This window comes from Chiloscyllium punctatum, unplaced genomic scaffold, assembly GCF_047496795.1.
Source record: "Chiloscyllium punctatum isolate Juve2018m unplaced genomic scaffold, sChiPun1.3 scaffold_90, whole genome shotgun sequence".
Taxonomy (NCBI): Eukaryota; Metazoa; Chordata; class Chondrichthyes; order Orectolobiformes; family Hemiscylliidae; genus Chiloscyllium; species Chiloscyllium punctatum.
In genome coordinates, this window is record NW_027309824.1 from 247,459 (window position 1) to 256,696 (window position 9,238).

Below are 9,238 nucleotides of genomic sequence, written 5' to 3' on the forward strand. Positions count from 1 at the left end.
GGACAAGGTGCCAAAAGTTAGTCCAAGGTTAATGATGTCCAAGCATTATGAATAATACATGCAGAGGGGCAGAGTATAAAAGCAGAATTCAACTCCATGTCCAAAATACTGTTTGAGGCTCTCTCACAAAAGACCATAACTGATTCACGCTGTAAATTCACCAAAATTGGAAAAAAAACAAGAGACTGGAATTCCCAATTCTGAAATCACATTGGTAGAACAGGAAGAAAATCAAGTTTTTTTTTCTGAAATTCATAAATGGTGATGATAAGAATGTGGGAGATGGTGGGGGGTGGGTGATATTGGAGGATGATAAACGATGTTGTAGATGACACAATGATTAGCCAGTGGGTCACAATGAGGTAAAACTGAGATATGTGAGGTGCTGCATTTTGGAAGATGTAACAAGACAAGAGAGAACTCAAACCATGAAGATAGGTTACATTTGCTTTTGGAGCAGAGAAGGGTGAGGGGTGAACCTGACAGAGGTGTACTATAGCATGAGAGGTATGGGACGAGTGAACAGACAACAGCTATTCCCCTTAGTCAAAGGGGAAATACGTTTGAAGTGAAAGAGAGGATACTAAGAGAGAGTTTGTGAAATCTGTTTTGAACCCAGAGCATAATATGTGTCAAAAATGCATTGTCTGGGAGGGTGGTTCAGGAAGGTAACCTCACAAACTTTATATAGCACTTTTATCAGCACTGAGTGATGGAGACACGATGGGCGTTGTCTTTATTAAATGATTCCATGTGTTGGCATCCATGAAAGCTCTGATATATACTGAAGCAGTTGGACTTGTTGGATTGTTCCATCGAACTGTGCTTAGTAAGTGACGAGATTACTAACAAGCATCATCCCATGGAGTATCAGCACTTACTCAACTTCGGACAGCCCAGCCATCTCTGAAATTATCCAGGATAATTCACATGCACAGTGCAAGAATTGCCCAACGACAGCATCAGCATTACTTCAGCTGTTTAACACAGTTATTTTAAATTCACCAATAACACAGAAACAGACTTCGTTTCATTATTATATAGACTTCTCGTGTAAGGTTGTTATTTCTCTGAAGACTAATGAATTCCTTCCCATATATTTGTATTGACAAAGAGTCTGTTATCCTGCGAGCTGTTCATCACAACGTGACAGTTTGTTTAACACTCCATCCACCACCAGTAATATTTACTCCCAGTTAAACAGCCACATGAGATGCACTGCTGGCACTCCCTCCCAACAGCCACTTGGATGGACCAACATCAACTGGACTGGAAATTCTCAAGGGCAATTAATGCTGGTCTAGCGACGTTAAAATCCCAAATGAACTAAAAAGAAACCCCAATTTTCTAATAATTATTAAACAATGAGGACATTTTATTGATCTGATGGGTTTGACGCTGTCATTGAAATTGTGTGATCTATTTCTGTGAAATCATTTCGTACATATATTGAAAGAACAAAACAGCTCAGTACACAGATACACGGTAACGCAGCATTTAAATGCAAAATGAAAGGGAATAGTAGGCTATAGGTCTTCAGGTAACTGGGAATAACATAGATTGGTGTTTTCTGGCTGATGTATTTGTTTTGGGCTGGAGGGTCGGTTTGTATGCTGTATGACTGTCACTTTAATTGTTGGAAACAGAGAATGTGGTATCACTATTTCCATAGCTTTTGAGCATCAAATAGTGAGGAATACAATCTCCAAGGACACACAGGATTTGAAGCTATATCATTCTCCCTTCACTATCAAATTGTTAAGAACCCTATTTCTCCCTTTGTAACATTCTTGTTAGTGTTTCTGTACCACAATAACCCCTGGGGTTGATCACCCTATTCTGATCAGAAATTAAACACAGGCAACAGAATGCTGGCCTTGCTAATGAAACGCACCTCATAAGAACAACTGAAAGGAATCTGCATTGTTAAAGTTATCCATTCGACCCAATCTGATTCCTAAAGCAGTTTCAAGCGAGGCTTTCCCTTTGTCCTATGCTCCTGATGTCTCTGCAACATCATGAATCTTTCCTGAGTGCTTTTGAGTGCCGTTTAAAAGTCACATATGGAAAGCTGTGCCCAATAATCTGAAAAGAAAAATCTTCATGTTCATGAGAAACGTGTCATTTTTTTTCAGTATCTGAAGACAACAAAAATGTAGAAACTAGCGTCAGGAATAAGGAATCTAAACAGCTCCGTCATGTGATAAGGTCGTGGATGATCTGATTGTGACCTCAATCACACATCACTCCTTTGCCCTTACAACGTTAGTGCGTCATTCTTAGTCAACAATCTGTTTTAGGATTATTCAATGTCTTATCCCTCAGTGCTATCTGGGAAGAGAGTTCCACAAAGACACAACACTTTGAGAGGATTACATCAAATCACCATCTTCTTTACTGAGATATTCTTCCGTCCACTCGTGGTAATCTCTCACACAAGCTGAAATATTGTTTCAGAATTCAATTTGTAACAACTACTTGGAATATTCTGGAGTTAAACAAGTTCACATGTTGTTTGCCTAAACCCCAGCAGATCCGGGGCCGTCAGTTCAAGATTTCCTCCTGAAATAAACGATCCTCACAAGAGTCAGCTGAATGAATCTTCTCTGTACAGCATTTCATATCATTGTGGTCATAGCACTTTCGATGTGGTTAAACCCTTACCTTGTAGATCTGTAGAAAATATTCCCTACTTTTAAATGTATTCTATTTCAGAAACTTTCAACATTTAACTTACCTCCCTAAAAAATGATGTGCACCAAAAGGTTTTGTTTTGTAATTCAGGTTCCCAGTTCCTCGGTTCCTCTGTGCCTCAAGCCAATCTCTCCATTGAAATAATACCCTGCGTTTCCATTCAACCTTCAGACAACTTTGAGCACAGACATATTTTCCAACTGTGCTCCATACACCAATATTTGGCTGTTCACTTGACCCATCTTAATCTCTTTATAGACTCATGTCGTCGTCATATCTTCATTCTCTCACATTTTCAAAATTTTCAAAATTGTATTTTTCCATAATACAGACAGAATATTTGGCCAAAGATATACACTCTGGCGACATTTCAAAGTAATTGACAATTAAATATTTTTTACTCAATGCCTTAGCTAGAAATTTGTGGTAATGCTGGAGTATTTTGCAGTCCCATTACTCAGTTCCCATTACTCGAAGTAGAGTCAGATGGTATGGAATATGTGTGGGCAGAATTGAGGAACCACAAAGGTGCAAAACCATAGTTGGATTTATGTCCAGGCCTAAGAATCGTAGGCAGGAGCTGGGACACAAGACAGAACAGGAGATGGCAAGAAAAAAAGCATGTGTAGGAAAGGCAAAGGTACAGTGATTTGGGGGATTTCAATATGCAGGTGGACTGGGAAAATCACTGGCAGTGGTTTGCAAGGAAAGGAATTTGTGGAATGTCTACGAGATGGATTTTTGGAGCACCTTATGTGCAGGCAACAAGGGAATGGGCAATACTGGAGTTAGTGTTGTGCAATGGGGCAGACTTGAGAAGGAAGCTTAAGGTGAAGGAACCCTTTGAAGGCAGTGATCATAATATGATTGAACCTACTCTTCAGTTTGAGAGGGAGAAGGTAGAACCGGAGTTAATATTACAGCTGAATAAAGGCACCTACCAAGACATGAGGGAGGAGCTAGGCAGAATTGACTGGGAGAGGGGCCGAGCAGGATAGACAGTGGAACAGTTATGGCAGAAGTTTCTCGGAGCAATTTAGGAGTCACAGCAGAGATTCATCCCGAGGTAATAGATGCACTGTACAGGGAGGATGAGGTATCCATGGATGACTGGGGAATGCATGGCTAGGGTAAAAGAAAAAGAGAAAGCAGATAACATGGCAAATGGCAGTGGGAAACCAGAGGATTGGGAAGCTTACAAAGATGAACAGAAGGCAACAAAATAAGAAATAAGGACGGAGAAGATTAAATACGAAGTTAAGCTATCCAGTGCTGGAAAGGACGATTGTAAGAGTCTCTTTAGATATATTAAGGGCAAAAAAGAGAAGCAGAAATGGATACTGGGGCACTGAAAAATGACGCTGGAGAGATAGTAGTGTGGAACAAATAATAGATGAGAAACTGAATAATTATTTCACGTCAGATTTCACGGCAGATGACATGAAACATATCCCAAATATTCAAGAGAGTGAGGAGGCAGAGCTGATTAGGAGAAATTGCTCGAATAACTAAATGGATAAATAAACAAGATGGAGGCATTAATAGTGATCTTTCAGGAATCTCTAGAATCAGGGAGGGTCTCAGAAGACGAGAAAATTGCGAACGTGACACCCTGTCTTTTTAGTAGATATTATTATTGAAAACAGAAGATTTTTGAAATATTTTACAAAATTACAAAAATAGTACAAACTCGTTTATTGTGCTTTACAATATAATAACAACCCCAATATAGAATTTGTAAAAACTACTAATCTGTTCTACAAACTATCAAAACATGAAGTAGGATATCCTGCATTACTAACAATAGACAAAAGGAGTAAAGAAAATAAATAAGTAAATAAATAACTAGATACATATTCAAAGTAAATCTATATTAACTCATAACAGAACCTATATTGGTACAGGATTCCTGCTCTCAGGGGCCCCCGAACCAGCCAGAACCGTCCCCACGGCTAAACAAAGGCTCTGAACAATGTGGCTTATATATCTGTGCAAATGTAGTTCACAAATGCTCCCATATTCCATAAAATAATTCAATTTTTGGTGCACCATATTCATAAGTAAGTCAGGGGATATATTCCATGACTATCCTGTGCCAATTTGAAACTCCTGCGGGACCTTCGGATACCAAATTCGATAAAATATCTTTCCTCAATCAAAAGGGAAGGATAGTGAATGATTTCCTCCCGTGTACTTCCAAAAAGGGGAAATTTGGGGAGCCCGAAAGTAGAGACATTGGGTCCAACCCAATCTCTGTATCCAAACTCTTTGCCAGGGCATTCGCTACTCTGCCCCACTACCTGCAGATCTTATAACAGGTCCACAGACTATGCGTGAGATTACCAACGACTATTTTGCATATGCGACACATTCGAGATGTTCCTGCCTTGAACTTTGCAATCACTCAGGTGCCATCTGAGCCCGACGAATTATCTTTAATTGGATAGCCTGAGTTCTGTTACAGATAGAGATCTTCCTGGCGTTTTCCCAGATACCCTCCCACACGTCAAAGGAGATTTCTATCCCCAATTCTTGTCTTTAGGTTTTATATAACCATTCCATGTCCTTCAATACCTTATTAAATAGTTAGTGGTAGAGAGTACTGGGCACGGGCGGACGCATCAGCCGAAGCACTCTACTTTCCCTCTCCGATTTATAAGGATTAATTATCAATTTGCAAAAAGTCGCCTATTTGAAAATATCGAAAAAGATCTTTGCTATGCAGCCCAAAATTCTGATGAAGTTGTTCGAAGGACGTCATGACCTCCCCATCGAACAGATCTCCCAAACAGGAGATACTTTTGCACTCCCAGGTTCTGAATACCGCATCACTCAGCCCTGGCTGGAATCACAACGTTCCCACTATAGGAGTATAAGGGAGGTTTTTTGTAGTTTACCCGCATCCTGTCGCATTATCTTCCAGGCTTTGATTGTATTTAATACAATAGAATTTTTACAATGATCCGTAATAACTCTCATCTTGTCCAAAAATTGTAGATTGATGAGGGGATACTTTCCGAGGGAAGCTTCAATATGTAACCAGATTGACTGTGGTTCACAAGAGACCCAATCAGTTACGTACGATAATAGAGAGCTCAAATGGTACCTCCTGAAATCCAGAAAATCCAGCCAACCCCTTACTTGTGGTAGCTGCAGCTTTTCTAATTTAATAAGCGGCTGTCTATGAATCCAAATAAAGGAGTCGAGCCAACCATAAGCTAACGCAGCGCCTGTCTCGGCAGCAACAAGGGGAGCATTCTCATAGCGTATAAAAAGCGAAGTAGGATGGTCATGTTGACCAAAGCTATTCTCCCTAGCCAGGATATCAGGAGATCTTCCCAGCGTTGAAGGTCCTATCTTATTTTCTCAAACAAATGTGTATAATTGGTTTTATATAGCTGACCAAATGCCGGAGTATTAAAAATACCAAAATTAAGAAAACCTCCCAGTGACCACGGAAAGGGGAAACGGGATTCATCCGGAAAATTGGATATACTGGCAAGACGTCCCAGCACCCTCTCCAGTCTTAATGCCAACATTTTTGTGAGAACTTTAAAATCCATATTAAACAAGGTATAGGTCTATACGAAGAACAGTCATCTGGGGCCTTTACCTTTTTTAAGAATGAGAGAAATATTTGCTTCTCTCAGAGAAGACGAGAGGCAGCCCTGACTATGTGAAGAATTATACATATTTATAAGTGGCCTGGTCAACTCCCCAATAAATTCTTGATAGAACTCAGCCTAGAATCCATCTGGTCTGGGCGCTTTGCAACCCTGGAGCTGCCTTATCGCCTCCTGTATTTCCTGGGTTGCCGGGGGGAATTCAGGAACAACACCTGTTCCAAGGTTAGGCCTGGGAGGGCCATATTATTTTTAAAAAAGGATTATATTCGTCGTTCTATCCTCACAGCTCTTTGAACTGTACAATTTGAAACAGAACTTTCTAAAGGCTGCATTGCTCATTTCACGATCTCAAGTCAGGGTACAAGCACTCTTTCCAATAGACGTAATGGCTTGGGGAGCCTTTTTCTTTCATGCAAGGTATGCTAGATACCTGCCAGGCTTGTCACCGTATTCAAATAATCTCTGCTTCGCAAATAATATATCCCTCTTTGCTGTCTGAGTCAGTGTGGCATACAAAGTTGCCCTAAGGGCTGTGATCAGCTGTAGTCTAGTAATGGAGGGTCTACCCACATACGCTGTCTCAACTGCCTTCAGGCGAGTCTCGATCAGATGCTTTTGTTCTCCCTTGTGTCTTTTCCGGGTCACAGAATATGACATGACCAAGCCTCGCACATTTGCCTTACCAGTCTCTCACATCACCGAAGGGTTACCGGCCGTGTTTGAGCTGATATTCCAGAAGGTTTTAAATTCCTGAGAGAAATATGTTATGAACTTACTATCCTTCAATAGGAAAGGGTCCATACACCAATGTCGGGAAGCTATCTCGTCATCACTAGTCTTAGCCTCCATATATAATGCGGCATGTTCTAAAATAGTTATATTACATAGTTTGCAAAACAATATTGAGTTCAAAAGGGTCGAGGGGGCAGGCGAATATCAATTCTGGTATGGCACTTGCGTGGGTTAGAATAAAAAGTAAAGTCTCTACCCTGAAGGCGAAGACACGTCCATATACATACCAGCCTTACCTCCCTAATCAGATCCACCAACTGCCTAGATCTCAAAGATATGCCCACAGAGCTCTTAGGTATTCTGTCCACCTCGGGACAATGGTACAATTAAAATCTCCCCCTATAATTGTGTGGCGCACCCCAAGAGCAACCAACTTGTAGATCACTTCCATTACAAATTTAAATGGTGCACCGGCGGGCAATAGAGATTCAAATTCCCATATTCCTCTCCATATATTAGGGCTTTAATTAATATATACCATCCAGACTCATCTTTTATCTGGCTTCGCATTTGGAAGGGAAGATGCTTCCCAGTAAGACTGGCAACTCCCCTACTTTTTGAGCTGAAAGAGGAAAAGAACACCTGGCCGAATCCACCCTGTTGCAGCCTCGAATGCTCCTTATCAAGTAGATATGTCTCCTGTAGAAGGGCGACATCCACGTTTCTTTTTTTAAGACTTGATAATATTTTTTCCTTTTGATTAATGAGTGGCTCCCCTTGACTTTGCAGGTGTACCACCTAAACGAATGACTAGCCACGATAGTCTAAGCAAGCCCGAGACCCCACAGGAGGGAGAACCCCACCCAAAAGACATTGGTTAAAAACCAAAAATGAATCACACATAAAATACTCTTTAAAAAAGCTAAATCAAAACAACTAAGAACTATTCCTAAAAACAAATAACACAAAACATATTTAAAAGGAAACTTTTCCCCTTGTTCACAAGGGGCATTACTACCTTACAATAATCCCACCATAACATCTCCCAGCCAGAGGCATGCCCTCGGCACAGGCATTACAATATAGAGTAAATAAATTCCAACACCTTATAAGACAGATGTTAGAAGTGTACGAGCTAAACCACCATCACCTCGATACACTTAGCAAAACAACACAAGATGAAAATGTATAAAATTACAAAATTACAATCCCAGCAAGTAATAAGCAACCAAATAAAAATAAATAAACACTCAGCAAAGTCCCCCAATCATCAAATAAACCGCACGATAGATAAGAGTCCATAGAAAGGATAAGGAGCTAGCACTCCCCCTCCCCCACCACCACGGAAAGATGGAGAAGAGAAAAAAGGAAGAAAGGAGGAGAAAAAGAAAAAGAAAAGGGGGGCAAAATTAGGTCATTATCCATACAGTTCCAATCCTGCAGTTTATTTGAGAACATTCAGGAATTCTTTTCCTTTTTTCGGTGATCTGATACAGATCCTCCATGACTGTAGCATAGCATTGCCGGATTTCGCATAGAATATTGAACATATAAATCCCTCAGACGCTTCTTCGCCTCATCAACTGCCTTCCTCTTGCGGACCACAGCCAGAGAACAACATTATCCTGGAGGCTTTATATATCATGGCATGGCGATCCTTCCCCAACATTTTTGTGGACTCAAGCAGCATCTGTTTTTCCCTCTAATGCTGAAGTTGAACGAGGACCGGGCAGAGGGGCTGGTCCGAGCCGGGCCGGCGCATAGCAACCCGGTGGGCCCGCTCAACCGGCAACCAGCCCAGCTCCAACTCCAGTTTCAGCAGCTGTGGGAGCCATGGCTCCAGGAAATCAACAAGCTGACATTCCTCCTCCCATTCGGGAAGGCCCAGCAACTGAATATTTTTCCGATGACCTCGATTTTCGAGGTCATCAATATGATCATCTAAGGTCGGCTCTCGATGTTCCAGAGCCCACACCTGACCCATGGATGACTCATCAGTGGTCTCGGAGGCCGAGGCCCATTGCCCCGCCCCACCCCTCCCCCGACACGCTGCCCGAGTTTCTCGACCTCTCCGTCATGTTTCTGCATCATGACCGAGATCGACTCCCACCTGAACAGTGTCTCTTCAATGGACTCATCAATCTTCTCTCAGAGTTTAAGAAATTCCGAGATTAGGCTTGCCCTTG